This window comes from Chionomys nivalis, chromosome 16 (genome assembly GCF_950005125.1).
Source record: "Chionomys nivalis chromosome 16, mChiNiv1.1, whole genome shotgun sequence".
NCBI lineage: Eukaryota > Metazoa > Chordata > Mammalia > Rodentia > Cricetidae > Chionomys > Chionomys nivalis.
Window position 1 is genome coordinate 32,635,736 of NC_080101.1, and position 16,126 is coordinate 32,651,861.

A 16,126-nucleotide genomic window follows, 5' to 3' on the forward strand; every position below is an offset into this window, starting at 1 on the left:
ATGAATGATTTCTGGGTTTCTTTTTGACTCAGGTTCTGCTATTCCAATGCCTCAAATGGTGCCTAAGAAAGACCAGATGAGCCCGGATCCCACTGCAGGAGAAACCCCAGCTGCGGTCTGGGTTGCACTAACACAAGGCAATGCCTTCTTATCTGTTTTGACAATAGCAATCCATTTTCTGAAAGAAGAAATATTTTTTTGTGGGGGACTCAGTTTCACTTGGCAATCTGCCCGAGTATTTGATTTGATGGGGAGGTGGTGGTGAAAGCTTCTGGGTCTTTCTGGGGACACATCATTTCCCGCCTGACTTTTTAAATTAGCTTTGAGAGCCAGATTCAAGGAGAAGGGGGCTGAGTGGGGACAGGAGGCACAGTTTTTCCCAGAAATGAATCTCCAGGCAGTGCTGAGGTACCTGAAGAGTGTGACTTCACACACTTGGCTCAGGTGAGTCACCATGCAGCAGCCGGGGGCTGGTGAGAGAAGAAACCGGTCTCACAGGGCGGTATGGACTGGCAGGAAACTGACTTTTCAGGGGACTGAGAGGCCTGCAGACGTCCCATGAGCTGTTTTCATGACACTGTCCGGAGTTGGAATGTAACCGATTGCAGCATTGCCATAGCGTCCAGGAGTTTAAGAAAGCACATTTAGAGAACCCCGAATTCAGCAAACCAGAAAGGGTTCCTTTATAGCACAGAATCGCCAACTCCTGGGTATGTTCGTAGGAACTGTGCATATCCAAGCGAAAGACTCGGGCACTGCGGCATTTTCCAGTGCAGAGTGAAACCACGGTTGAATGTATTGAGATGCCCTCCCTGGAAAAGCTGACCACTAAGTCATTCTTTTGCTCCTACCCGTTTCCAGAGGGTTCAGAGGCAGACAGATACTGGCAAGCAGTCTGTCTTTCCTGCAGTTAAATCCAGAACATTGTCCAGAGAGCATCAGCCATTTGGGAAAAGCTGATAGGGTGTGGAAGGCAGAACGGTATTCCACCAAAGCTGCCCATTCTCATCCATCAAGCCTGAGTGTATGCCCCATGCATGGCCAGAGGGATTTTGCATATGTGATCATGTGAAGATACCAAAGTAGATAGATGGTCGTCTGGGGTTATCAAGGTGGGCCCGCTGTAATTACCAGGTTTTTATAAATAGGAGGTCATCAGAGTCAGAATAGTGACGGAATCAGAGGTTAGTGTGATGCTAGGCCACAAGTCAAAGATGCCCATAGCCTTCGTCAGCAAGGAAAGGAGAGCAAATGGATCCTCTTCTCAGCCTCTAAGAGGAGCACAGCCCTATTTTAAGGTCCTGAACTCTGATGTATTAAACTTAAAAAACATGTTGCCTATGTTTATGGAAGTTTGTTATGGAATCAGTAAAAAAACCAAGCATCCTTAGGTCCCGTTATTCCTTTGGCGGATGAAAGAACTCACTCCTAGGAGCCTTCTCAGCCCTTCTCCTGGTCAGGCTCCTGGCACTCATGAAGGGAACACTAACAGAGGAATCCTCTTTTCCTTTCTCTAACTCCCCAGACAGTCAGGACTAATGCCAGTCCCGTAACTAACATGCTTTGAAAGCAGTGACAAGATGGTCATTGGCCATGGTGTCATCTGCTGTTCATATCAATGAGTGATTTGTGGACTAGGGAGTTAGCTGCTGAGTTTGTACTTCATTCAGTTCTTAGCATAATAAATACCCTGTGGTTACTGTACACATGCATCTCAGAACTATGGACCACAAGAACAGCAGAGACAAAGACCCAGAAGAACCACTGTTACAATGGGGCTGAGACACAACCTGCCGGTGTGGTCACATATCGCCTGAATGCCCAAGTCTTAAAGATGGAAGATCCAAGTGATGGAGGTCTCAGTAAACATGGCACAGTTGTACCTAGTTGTACCTCGTTTCTGGTAATCGCACTGCAGTTCTCTAGGAATACTGAGACCCTGAGATTTGTGTGTGGTTTACTAGGGAGGGACAGCACCCAGCAACAACACCCAGCAGGTAAATGAGAGCAGCAGAAAGAATTAGGCAAGGGAGAAACTGACTGAAGCACAGGATGCTCTGAAGCTCACACGGCCTAGAAAAGTTGTCCCATGTCAAGGCAAGACCCAAAATCAGAGAGCCCATGTCTCCCACCTCCAGTGACATAACATACTTCCTTCAGTAAGGCCAAACCTCCTCCAGCTCTCCAGACAGGGTCTTCAATGAGAACCCAGTGTTCAAATGTCTGAGCCTGTGGGAGACATTTACATCCAAGCCATGGTTCAGGAGAAAGTGCAGGTCATACATGTTACCCAACTTCGTCACTTAGGCTCCAGGTTAGAGTAGAGGAGGTGACAAGAACGTGAAGTGGCTGCCAGTTGGGGCATTATGGCCTTCCTTCTGTCTTTTAAGGTGTGTTTTGGCTTTTTTTTTTCTTCTCTCTACCACCTCCCTGCCCTCCTTTCCCCTTTTGGTTTTAGATCCTATATACATCTTGTTCTTTACATCTTGTTCTCCCTCAGCTCTTTATTCATGGTCTGTGCCCTGCTGCCTCTTCGCTGCCCTGGGGTCCAGCCCTTCTGGTCTTTGGTGGGACTGATCAACTCGCATGCAGGCTTTAAGGCATGCTCCCATTCACAAAGAGTCAAGGCGTCTCTGAGGGTGGCATGGCTGAGGGTGCTGCAGAGGGACAGCGGTGATGATAGAAGAATTTATCACAGACTTCTGCCAGATTGTTCTATAGTCGCCGATCTTAACACTTGGTCTAAACAGCAGAGAAGAGATTTGCCGACTGACGTTCTCATGATGCTGTTTTTACAAGACTGTAGCTGTTCCTTCTGCACTTTTTTTTTTTTTTTTTTTTTTTTTTTTTTGGTTTTTCGAGACAGGGTTTCTCTGTGGTTTTGGAGCCTGTCCTGGAACTAGCTCTTGTAGACCAGGCTGGTCTCGAACTCCCAGAGATCCGCCTGCCTCTGCCTCTCGAGTGCTGGGATTAAAGGCGTGCGCCACCACCGCCCGGCCCCTTCTGCACTTTTATTTAGTTTGAGCATACTGGTAGCTGGAGAGTTTGGAGGTCTTGTGACAAGCTATGTCTGACCCATCAGTAATGACTGCCTGGAGAGGATGTATTAAAAAGGATTCTGAAGCCCCAAATGCTACAGTCTGATTGGGAGTTGGGAGACTGCCCTGGATGTATACCCGGGGAGAGATGGGTCACCTGACCCGATATACCATGTTCCTGGCACTGGACTAGAATCCACACAATGATCCACAATTGACTGAAGAGTCTTTATTTTTTAAAACTATACCCAAATGTGTACTTTTAATCCAGTGTGGGAAATGCTTTAATTTTTTAATTATTCAGGGGTAAAATGCTTCCTTGGGGGGTGAGGGTTAGTTAGTTGTCTAATTCCTGGACTCTAGGAGAGAGGTGGGGAATAAATTAAATCTGAAAATAAGTATTTGAATAGGAAAGAGATGACTGAGAGTAATCGGTGGCCGGGTTGTGACAGTGTTTGGTGTGACAGATCTTGGCTTCAGTAAGATCATCTTAGGTCGCAGGGGACTGAACCTGTGGCTACAGAGGTTGCCATAGGTAACGAAAGGCCATTTTCTCCCAGTCTCACTGATCTGGTAGCATTGTTGCCACATCAAAGTCGAGCTTACTGTGAAAGCAACGTGGTTCCGCGGTGCTGCTTGCTTCATGGGCCTGCGGGCTTTACTAGGCTTGCTTTCTTGTTGAATCACAAGGAAGCCGGACTTGGAGCTCCCCACACAGACCCCATTTTAGAGGTGCCTGTGCCCACACCAAAAGCCTCTTTATCCACCTGACAGCTAAATGCATCATGATTTCTCTCCTTAGCTCAGAGTTTCTCCTCTTGGCTTAGATAAGGAATTCTGAATTGGAAAAACCGAACTGCTATCAAATCTAATTCATATGCAAAGAGACTAGAATTGTGAGCAACTGCAGGCGGTACTGTTACCTTGAATTTTTCATTTAGTACGAGTGAATTCTTTTAAGTTTGTTCAAAGGTGAATTTGCGAACGTCTAGGAGCAGGGCAGAACCGGTCTGCCCCTCCCTAACACAAGCATCCTGCCACCATCCAGCGACTCCTCTAATTAAAGGTCTAGCAGGCTCACAAGATTCCCAGAGCCAATTAAACAATGCTCACCCTTGAACCTCCCAGTAGAGTGGGGAGCCGCTTGGCATTTGCTGTGATTGATAGGAAAAGTAGCAACGTAGTTTTAAGCACATTTAGCCCTGTTGTTATTCCGTGGAGCACAAGCTTTCAACACAGCAGCCTTTTATCCTCTGTGCTTTTGGAGTGTGAGAACCGCCTTGAAAGCCGCTTGCACCGCAGCCTTCCTCCGGGCCGGGGATCAAGGCACCGCGGAGGGGGTGGGGGCAGCTGGAGAATGGCGGTGCGGTGCGGGGAGAGCCAGCCGGCAGCTGTCATCTGAATGGCATTTCTCCCTGCCACCATCCTTCTGCCTAAGGCTCCCTCCATTCATATTCCTGGCTTCGGTGTTGCAGAGCATCAAGGCCGGCTCCCTTTGCACCTTTCATTCCTGGTCCCTCTTGCAGTTTCGTTGATTTACAAGGATTCATTGGACCAATTCAGAAAAGAACAAGCTGGTAAAAATTGGAGCTAGTTAGGAGACATTCTATTGGGAAGAATTTATTTAAATGCAAGAAGTGAAAGCCAAATGTGTATGGTAAGTTAACTTCATCTTCACCGCTGTTATTTAATCCCATTCATTTCCTACTAATTAGTGATTAATTTGTTCTACCTGTATGGAAACTACTTTCTTGCTGATGACAGAACTCCTTCCCCATACATATTTACATATTTAGTGCAGAAAATGTAAAACTTCCACATTTGAATAACATACAAAGAAGAAGTTTAAAAACCACCCTCATTAGCAGTAAGCAGTAATTGCTACTGAGTCCCAGAGAAACGTCTATTTTTTAGGGAGCCAGGAAATTTTAGGCATGCTTTCCTAAGCGTGCTCTGCCAGAAACACAAGCATGCTATCGCAAACACGCTTGTGGTTTTGTTCAATGTCAGACTGAAACAGAGTAACTCAGAGTAGGGAAGAGCCTGCTTTGCATCACCATGTGCTTGTTTGTATGTGATACTAAATCATAAATACTTTCCTATCAAGACATTTCATTGAAGTTTTTATATGTCTTATAGAAATTTATTATTTGGGTAGTCCATGGTTTTTGGAAGAAAGCTTGTGTTTTCCAAATTTGTCCAACAAATTTTGGCAAATTGGTGTATAAAGTTCTGCAACTAAGTTTTGTGGAAATCCATGGCTTTTTCTTAGAAAAGATTCTTAGAATAATTTGTGGCTCAAGGGGTGGGTATTTGGACTTCAAAGTGCCCTCCAGAGAGGCTGTTAGGGACTGAACCTCCTTTGGACACTGTGTGAGGCCCCAAACAGGGAGCTTAGATAGATAGCCTTTCCTGAGCCTGCTTTCCTTGCAGGTATTTTCCCTATAGGAAGAAAACCAACCACTTGCTAGAGTTTCTTGGACAATAGGGAAAAGAAAATAAGAGTATGGCCAGCTATGGAAATGTTTACAAGAGTGGAAAGAGTGGGGGCCATCTCAACCATCGCTCGAATGAGCATTTGTTTTCTCTCATGTATGGATAAACAGAAATAGCTCTATTGGCTATGAGAACCCTTGGGATCAAGAAAATAAGGACTTCATAACAACAGCATAATGAGGCCACCGGGGTGCTGAAAGCTTTCATTAATGGATGATTTTAAAGTCCTCCAGGAGCTTTAGGGAGAGTTCAGAGTGAATAAATTCCTTTACTCATAACGACTAATGTCTGCCCGTGTGGTGTGGCTTGTTTCAAACAGAACTGAAGGTTTAAAAAACACTCATCGTTCCCGGTCTCCTGTTGCAGATGAGATAGATGCGTCATGTTTACTGAAGTCGTCACCGTCTGTTGAGAGATGAGTCAGTTAATTTTCAGCGTTTATCTTGTAAATCTAAGCTTTTGAGCCTATCTGGAGAGGCTGAGAGATCAGTACCATACTCTCCAGATGTCCCAGTTTGCAAGAGCAGAGCCGTGGGAGGAGAGACTCTGGACTCGGCCAGTAGTTAAGCCTTAATGCCCTCTTCATCAGAAGTCATGCTCCGCCGCTAGATCAGATACGATAAGGGTTTTCTAGTGTTCCTCTGATGAAACGTGGATTTTTTTTTTCATGGATGATGCTTCTAAGATTTTGGGGTGGGGTCTGGGGGTTGTTGAGATGGAGTGGAGCTCCCTGTGCAGAACAGGCTGGCCTTGAATGCATGGAAACCCACCCGGCTCTACCTCCTCAGTGTGGGATCCCGGTTGAGTACCACCACGCCTGGCCCTTGCTCGTCGACTCTGGAGGTCATCAGTTCTCTGGAGGTGCTTTTGGTGTTGTCTGCAGGTCAGCAGGCATTCCTGGTGCCTCTAAACCTTCGGGAAGATTACTGACTAGGAGGTCGTATGATTCTGGCTGAGGTTTCCCCTGATTCATTTCAGGTGGGGCTGATTTTATGGGTTTATCATTTAGGGAGTGAGTCGTAACAGATTGGTTCATGTGAGAAGGCAATTAACCTGCCCATCTGCCACAGTAGTGCACAGAGCTGGTTTGGTAATTGAAAAATATGAAGCTGGAACTCATATTCTTATGCAAAAGCCAACAGCTGTTTTCTGGAACTTCATGCCTCACATCCATGGACCCATTCCTTCAGTCATTTCTTGACTTGTATCCTAAATGGAGTATCTGACCTCAGGGTAGCAGTCCCTTGGGGGAGATAAGAAGGGTCTCCCAACTAAAGTACTATTCATAAAAGCCAGAGACAGAAATTGAGGTTCAACCCAAAGGTCAAAGAAGCAAAACAGCCTGCCACTGACTCTTACCTCTGCCTCAGTCTGAAATGGCGATCCTGCCTCCAGGAATCTCAGAATGAGACTGAGTCTGAGAGATGTCTCCCCCATTTTATATTCCTCCCTAGTGCTGGGATTAAAGATGTGTGTCACCACTGCCTGTTCTGTAAGGCTGATTGTGCGGCTGTTTTACTCTCTAAACTTCAGGCAAGCTTTATTTATTAAAATACAAATGAAATATCACTACACTTCCCCTCTTTGTCTAATATAAAAGAAGGAAAGCTATAACTAATATAAGAAAAACTATATACAATAAGTACAACAACTATATACAATATATATACAGGCAATAAGTACGTCTTGGTGAGTCCAAAGTCTTATACCTAATTTACATTCCATCATAACTTGCTTTCTGCATCTGGTAAACTATAGCTATCTAATCTTCAACTCCCCCCAGAGACTCAAGAAGGAAATAATATTAACTGAGTAAGCAGAAAGTGCGAACAAGTGACTTTAAAAAAAAAATGTGAGAAATGATAGAAGCAACTGGCTGCCTGAACAGCGACCCTTAGTTCCTATGCAATGTTGGGGCATCAATCTTCAGCCTACAGGCCTAGCATATCCAGTAGGTTTTTCTGTGAAGCAGGATATTCTGAAGGGCTGTCCCTCCTTGTCTTGACAGTGTTTGGCAGTCACTTTTGTTTCCTGCTTGTCCAATAGGACAGTTTAAATGTCTCAGATTGGAGTTTAAGGTGTACGCTACAGCTATCATATAAAAGGCACTCCCAACATGGAAAAATGGACATGTCATCTAGCAGTGGGGGTGCATGTCTTTAATTCCAGCACTCGAGAGGCAGAGGCAGGTGAATCTTTATGAGTTCGAGGTCAGCTTGGTCTACAAAGCAGGACAGCAAGAACTGTTACACAGAGAAACCCTGTCTCAAAAAAAGGAAGGAGAGAGAGATAGAGAGAAACAGACAGAGAGAGAGACAGAGACAGACAGAGAAAGAAAAAGAAAGGAAGGAAGGAAGGAAGGAAGAAAGGAAGGAAGGAAAGAAGAGTCCATGTTGATTCTGGAGGAGAGAGCTTTCTTATCTAGAATATGAATAAAGAATAATGGGTACAGGTATACGTCCTTTCTCCCACTCTCCACAATGAAGCAGTTGGAGCAGTTGGAGAGAGAAAATACCATTTATTCAGGCACAGTAATTGTGAGCCCAGGTCCTGCACACTCCTGAGTTGTGCTTGCACATTTTCAAAGTTTCCCACGATTTCTGAGAGAGACATTTTTTCCGCTTTAATAAGCAGCACAGTTTATCTCAATCTCAGTTTCTCTAATCTCTGGAACTGGTGCCACATCAACATCATGAAGGTGTTTAATTTGTATTTTGACAACTGTGATAGTCTCAAATGAAGTTATGATGTATCTTGTTCGCTATAGTTATAGATTGCATATTAAGTTTGTCTACACTGTAGAATTACCTTATTTTCATGAAGAAATACTGAATTTTATGAGCAAGGATCTGAAAAGTGAGTCCTGTACTGAGGGCATATGCAGAATTATTATTCCTGTTATTATCTTCCTCCCCCGGGTATGTGTCCATTTCTAAATTTAAGAAAATGATCGTATGGTATACTATATGGTACTTTGATAAAATTTTTTGTTCTGGTTGTCTATTTTAAATCTTCCTTTAAAAAGATTTATATATTTTTATTTTACAGTGTGAGTGGTTTGTCTGCACGCACACACACACACATGCGTGCACGCACACACACGTGTACACACACGCACACACACAATATACAGTGCCCGAGGAGACTGGAAGAAGGTGTCAAATTCCCTGGAACCGAAGCAACAGCTGGCTGTGAGCCACTGTGTCGGTGCTGGGAACCGAACCTAGGTCTTCTTCAGAAGCAGCCAGTGTTCTTACCAACGAGTCATCTCTTTAGCCCTGTACCTTTCCTTCTAATTTGCTTTTGTAGGCACACTTCTGGCCTCCCTTTGACCTTCCATTCACTGCCCCCCAACATTTGATGGCATTTATTAGAAATGACTCATATTTCACATGTCTTCATGCTACAGGTGATAAAGGCATGAGAATCCATCCTGGCCTGGGAGAAACCTGCTTGGAGATGTTGATCTGTAGAATCTTAGGGCAACCATGGAACTTGCCTAAACCTCTGCCACTTCTTCCTCCCCACCCCTGACACGCTGCAGCCTTTGCATGTGCTGTTTCTTCTGACTCTCTGTTCTCCCTTGCCCCTACCAAGTTCCCGTTACCTCTAATGACCAATTCGAAGTCTTACCTCCCATTGAAAGGTGAAGTCCCCCTCTTCCAAGCCGTTATTAGTTACCTCCTCTTTGAGCTGTCTCGTAACTCTGCAAGCAGGAATGATGCTTTCAGTATTTTCTTATGAGTTTGGGAGGAGGGCCACATAAACACGGTCCCCTATGTCCTTGTCACACCAATCTGTATCTCGCTCTTTGTTTTTCCACAGCCCTAGTACATTGTAAATGTTCGGTGTTTGCTCACTAAAGGAGCTGACCTCAGTCAGTTCCCTCACAGGTGGTAATCTGATTGAAGGGGATTGAGCCAGATGTTATTTAAAAAAAAAAAAAAAACACTGTGTGAAACTATGTTTGCACAGAGACCTTGCAGAAGAGGACTTGAGTCCTGCTGGTCTGGGAAGCACAGAGAGAAAGTGTGTAGTGAAGTCAGAAACTCGTGCGCCATGCCATTTTACCCTGGCAGGTAGAAGCAGCGTGCTAGTTTGTTCTAATGTGTTCATAAAATGTTAGATTGTTCTTTCACCTAGTGTGCTGACTGGTGGTGATGTCAGCTAGAGTCAAGAGAACCTCACTTTAGAAAATGGCCCCCAACAGACTGGCCTGTAAGGGAGTCTGTAGGACACATTGATGTGGGTGATGTCCATTGTGGGTAGTGCCACCTCCCAATCCCTTGTCCTCTATGTAGGTCCTGGGATGTATGAGAAAATAGGCTAATGCAATGGGGAGCAAGCCAGCCAGCAGCATTCTTCCAGGGGCTGTGCTTCCTGCAGTTCCCTGCCTCCAGGTTCTGGCCTTGAGTTCTTGCCCAACTTCCCTGGAGGATAAACTACAGACTCTAAGATGAAATAAACCCTTTCCTTCCTACACTGTTTTTTCATCATGGTGCTTTATCACAGCACTAGAAACCATATCAAAGACACCTGGTCCTGCATTTTCTTTCCTCCTCGGATATTTTAAGTTGACCTACTGAGTTTGATTAATTAAATGGAAGTAACCATATTAAGGGTTCATAAACTTGTTGAAAGGCTTTCGGTACAGCTTTTATATTCAACAGAAGATAATAGACTACTGGCCTCTTGACACTGTCCTAGAAGTGACTAGGAAAGCTGGCTCGTCCCATGTCTCGATCCACTCATTTATTCACAGGCTTTCCCTACTCATGAATAGATGTTTCACCAGAGGGCCCTGGGTACCAGGCTTATGCTATGTCCTAGGCAAGCATCAGGCAATAAAATAACAGTCTCGCTAACATCAATCTTGCTTTCTTTTAGGGAAAGAGAAGAAATATCAGAAAGCAGGCCTTCATCTTGAGAAAAGTTATGAAAGAGGAAGGCCCAGAGGTAGAATGCCTCAGCTGTGTGCAGGGAAGCAATGACAGTTTTCCCTAGAACTTGTCTAATCTCAGATCTGAAGAATGAGCAATAGAGAGCCACAGGCAGGGTCAGGAGGGACCAGAGGAGGAAGTACACAGGCCAGGAATAGTATGCACAAGGCCCTGGAGTCAGAGAATATGGCCTTGGGGTACCCAGGGAGCATATATGACTGGAGAGCTGAATTCAAAGAGAAATAAATGGGGCAAGATCAAGAGAGGCCCCAAAGGCTATGGCCGGGTGCTTTAACTAACTGTGCGGTGAAGGTTGTGGAGCACGTGCTGAACCTTTGCTTGTGTTTGTGATTTAGAAAGACCGCTCTGCCTGCTCAGTCTAGAAGACAGACTTCATTGTTTGCAAGTAATTTTTGAAGCAAACGTGTGCTTGTCTCCCTCTCCCCCCACCAATAAATTTCAGTGCATGTAAAAAAATTACATAAAAATGATGTTCTCTGTCAGTCTCATCTGCCAGAGCTTAAAGGAAGGGGTGTGAACCAGAGAGTCCCATCCACTCTCCCAGTCTCAAAGCAAGCATGACCGTCTGCAGCATGAAATGTTTCCAACACAGGATTAGAAAATGGTATGGGATGAAGAGGAACGCTCACCACTCACATCTGGCAGGGGTAAATAGTGTGCCATATATACTTAGGTTTCTCTCTTCCTCTCTCTCTCCTGGGTAACCCCATTCTTTTCCATGTTTTTTTCTCCAACATTAACATCTACCTTATAGTTAGGAAGCATTGATCTGTTAGATAGATGATAGACAGACAGATAGATGGTAGATATAGGTAGACAGAATGACAGACAGACAGATGGCAGATAGATACATACAGACATAGATACTTAGATGATAGAGCTTAAGTAGCCCAGGCTAACCTTTGAACTCCCAGTCCTACCTCGGCCTTTCAGATAGTTGGAATTAGAGGTATGTGCTGCTGTTCTTGGTTTTCATATACATAATTTTTTAGATTTAAAAATTTTTTATGTGTATGAGTGTTTTGCCTACATGTGTGTATGTGTGCCTGGTGATAGTAGAGGTGAGAAAGGGGTGTCAGATCCTCTGAAACTGGAAATACAGATGGTTGTGAGCCAACATACGGATGCTGGGAACCAAGCCTGGGTCCTCTGGAAGAGCAACAAGTACTTTTAACAGCTGAGCAATCTTTCTAGCCCTTTCTATATATTTACTACTCTTTTAATATTTAAGCAAATCCATAAGCCATAAAGAATGTGATATCAAGTTTTTTTGTTTTTGTTTTTGTTTTTCAAGACAGGGTTTCTCTGTGGTTTTGGAGCCTGTCCTGGAACTAGCTCTTGTAGACCAGGCTGGTCTTGAACTCACAGAGATCCGCCTGCCTCTGCCTCCCAAGTGCTGGGATTAAAGGCGTCCGCCACCACCGCCAGCTTTATATCAAGTTTTATAGTTATTCTCTTTTAGCTTACCTGAGTTCAGAGATTCATCTCTCCTGATGATGGCGAGAACATAGTTTGTTCTTTGAAAACTTTCTGCATCTCAATAAGCCTCTCCACCAACACAATAATCCAAATTAGACCAAGTCAATCTGAATTAGAAAAAGCCGAGGTTTAGTGGATATAAGCGCTCCTGGATGACTTTACAGGCCCCCCCTACCCCCAGAGAGGAGATGGGAAGGGAAGACTGGAAAACCACATATGTGTTCTCTGGGGGGCAGTTTAAATACCCTGTGGGAGTGGTCTTGAGTATCTCTGGGGAGGGGTCATCATCCGGCGGACTTTCTCAGGCATGGGGTCTCTACTGAGGCAAGTTCCAGGGGAGGGGGCTTAGGGTGGAACTTCCACTGGAACATTCCAGACTCTTTGGATATATGGATGCCAGGAGCTGGGGTGAAGCCTTCACCCAAACATTCTTATATAGGTGGAATTCCTCACATGAAGATATTGCGCCTTAGTGCCTTGCTGAGCAAAAGGATGTAATGTCTTTCCTTTTGTGGTTGTGATAGTTCCCTTTCCAGGGGCTACCTACAGCTAAGATGTGAACTTCAACTTGTGTGTGGTTCTAGCGCTCTGCAAACCACCCCCAAGGCCACCCCACCAGCGCACGCACACACACAGTTTGCCTTTTATCTACTAATTAGAAAAGTTTATGCTTTCTCACCTCCAGTTTGCACTGCCTTCTATATCAGCAATAGAGTCTCTCTTCCCACAGTGTGAATGGGGCAAAAAATCAAGGCATGTTCAAAAGGAAGGGGTCAACTCCCACCCCTGTTATTGCTTTTGACAGTGAGAGCCCAGGATCGACTACTGCTGGGTATGGTACAGTTGTCTCTGCTCAGGGCCCCAGCTGCCTTCAGAACTGCCCCAGAGTGAGGGAGTGCCACACGGAAGACTTCCCTGGGTTTCTGCACATAGCTGAGAAAGCTTAAATGACAGGGGAAGAAAACCCACAAGTAAAAGAGGAGGATGGACTAGGAAAAGCAAAAAGAAATACAGTCAGCACACCCACCTTTACCTCCCATGGATGCCACGTAATAGGAAGCCATCGGTAGGGCGGCCTGGCAGAAAAGTGGTTTGCAGACTTGTAACCTCAGAACATCATAGAGCAGAAGACAGGAGGGCAAGCATGAGGTGGAGACAGGAGGGAAGTGATCATCAGAGCTGTCGCCGTGTTGACAGGGATGGGCACTGGTCTGGTTTGCAAATCTCTGACCACACAGACGAGTTGGTACAATAGACCGTCTCTCTTGAACTCTAGAAATAAAAATGGTCAGCCGTGGAAGTGGAACAGGCGCACCTAAGAAGTCATGACAAACCCGAAAGGTGGGAAGGCAGGAGCCCCGACCCTTTAGGAGACTCCACGGGCAGAGTGAAGTGAGATAGCCTGGAGGTGAGAAAGTATACAGAGCGTTTATCACCGTGTGGGGCCCTTCGAAGGCAGACACAAAAGACAAGTTGCACACTCTTTGATGTCTGAGGGTCAGTTGTCGGACAGCTCTGACAAGGCAGCTTTTAGTGGGAAACCACTGGAATGCAGGTCACATGTATTCAAGTTGTGACTCGAGTCCAGCAGAAAGCATGCCACCACGCTTGCATGGAGCCACCCGCACCCCGCATATATTTCATGGGATGGATGCGGGCCGAGTGAGTTCTTTGCACACAGGGCTCTGATTCATAGCTGCCCACCGCAAGACAGGAAAACCCCTGTCTTCTAAGGGTTCCTACACAGCCTCACTGCCATTAGCTTTATGATCCTGGAATGTAAAAACATCTCTGGGTAGATGAGACCTCTCTCTGTCTTTACTGTGTTGATTGGGAAATCTGCACGCTCCCTGATCCCCAGACCAGCGGCTCCTCTAGCTCTCCAGACTGTTTGCTGGGCCGGAATCCAGTAAAAGATAACCTGGGACACAGAACATTGTGTTCTAGCACAAAGAACTCTTTAGCTGCCCTGTGCTTCTTTAGACTTTAACACGCAGTCAAGCAAGCCCTATTTTTTTTTTAATCTTTTGGACTAATGAGAAATCCATATGTTCTTTCTTGCATTACACTTTTAAAGTACCTGTTAGTCACACTGTCCTGTGTGCGTTTCTTGTCCCCACTTCTGCAAGACCAGACCTAATGTGGAACAAGAAACTAGGTAGCACTCAGAGTGCTGAATGCTAGGTAAAAATTTTAACCAAAACTCCTACGTTCGGATGTCTCAGGACCAGCTTCAGTGATGCCTGACTTCCCGCGTGTTCATTAAAAACGAGACGAACCCACTGATAGCATCCTTGTGTAGGCTACCTCCATGTGCTGTCAGTGGGCATCGCGTTTGAATTAGTCAGCGGCAATCCATTTTATTTCCTACTACTAGTACTGCCAGACTTGCTTGTTCCAGATCTCTTTTGAAAAGTCTTTATCCATTTAATTAAGTAAAACGTTGATGTGTATAAAAGCGTTGGACTCCCTTTTTTATACACAAGCGGTTAATGTAAACACAGTCGGGAACTACTAGCACTTGTGCTCACAGAGCTTCTGCTGGATTGCCGTGCATGGCTGAGAAAGCTTAAATGACAGGGGAAGAAAACCACAAGGAAAAGTTTGGGATTAGGAAAAGCAAAAAGAAATACAGTCAACACATTCATTTTTACGTCACATGGATGCCACATAATAGGAAGCCACCAGTATGGCTGCCTGGAAGAAAAGTGGCTTTACACACACACACACACACACACACACACACACACATAAAACACATATATCTCTGCATAGATTATATATATATACATATATATTTAGATATTTAATGTGTATATTATATGTAAATATATAATATGTATGTGTAGATATATATAATGTGTACACATGTATACACATACACACACACATACACACATATATATATGTGAAATTAGGAGAGCTAGTTCTGAGAATAGAGTTCAGTGGGACAACCTTTGCCAAGTATGCACAATCCCTGGATTCTATATATCCCCAGAATTGAAAAGAAAGTAGATGATAGATAGATAGATAGATAGATAGATAGATAGATAGATAGATAGATAGATGGATAGATGGATAGATGGATAGATAGATACAACATAAGTTGATTGTCACTTTTTAAGGTACTACCAAATTAAAATATTGGCCATAGTAATTAGTCACAATGTTTTTAAAACTGCTTGAGTTATCTTTAATAGTGGCAAGTAAGTGCTTTGGTGGATAAGTAAGCGTGCCATGCTGGACAGTTCTCCGTGACAAAGTACTTGGGAGAAGCAGCTGTGAGGAGGAAAGATTTATCTGGCCTAAGGCTCCAAGGCTTCAGTTCAAGGTCACTGTCTCCTTTGTTTCTGAACTGTGGTGGAAAGGGTGGATAGGATTGCCTACCCTATACCAGTCTGGAAGCAAAGTGAGCAGACAGGGTCAGACACAAGATACTTCCTCAAGGACATACCCCTAGGGACTCATCTCTTCCCATAAGGCTCTATCTTCTACAGTTTCTGCCACCTCCCAAATTTTTAATGTCCCTGTAGATTAAGCCACTAATTCCACCGGAACTCTCATGATCTAGTCTTGTCTCGCTAATTCATTCCACCACGTGGTGGCTAACCCTTCATCTTAGGAGCCCTTTCAGAGGGTGCTTTGCTGACTGTAGCGTTAGGCACGCGTTTAGGATGCTACTGTGTCGGACAGGAACAGGAGATGCTGAAGGCGCCGGAGCGGTGGTGGAGGAACGGTGCTGAGGCTGCAGGCTTTCCGGAGAGTTCAGGGTCCCTGTCTCAGACGTTCCACTTGTCAGGCGTCCACAGGAAAGCGCTTCCACTCTTTGCCTTACTTGTGGTAGTATTTTCCTGAAACCTTTAGTCCTGATGGAAAATTATCCTCCCAAAGAAACCTTCCTGGGGGCTGGACAGATAGCCCAGCAGCATGCTCTACTCTTGCAGAGAACCCAAGTTCAGTTTCCAGCTCTTCCATTGGTGCCTCACAACTGTCTGAGCTCCAATTCTCAGGGATCTGACACCTCTGGTCTCCATGGACATCCATCCATACATGTACAGACTCACAGACAGACAGAGAAGCACATAACTAAAAATAATTCTTTTTAAATTTAAAGACACATTTCCAAGACCACCATCAAAACCAGTTTCTGCC

At 44.9% G+C, this 16,126-nt stretch overlaps 1 protein-coding gene across 3 annotated transcripts in view; it reads left to right on the plus strand.

Moving 5' to 3' along the window:
* The window catches only part of Mob3b (MOB kinase activator 3B), a 168,218-nt gene that overhangs the window by 24,021 nt on the left and 128,071 nt on the right, over positions 1-16,126 (plus strand). The window contains exon 1 of one of the 3 annotated variants that reach the window (XM_057790926.1): positions 4,623-4,695. The exons of the other annotated variants lie outside the window; for them this stretch is intronic. The gene's annotated coding sequence lies outside the window, so the exon portion shown is untranslated. Of the gene's footprint in view, positions 1-4,622; positions 4,696-16,126 lie in introns of those variants that run through there. 3 annotated transcript variants of the gene reach the window in all.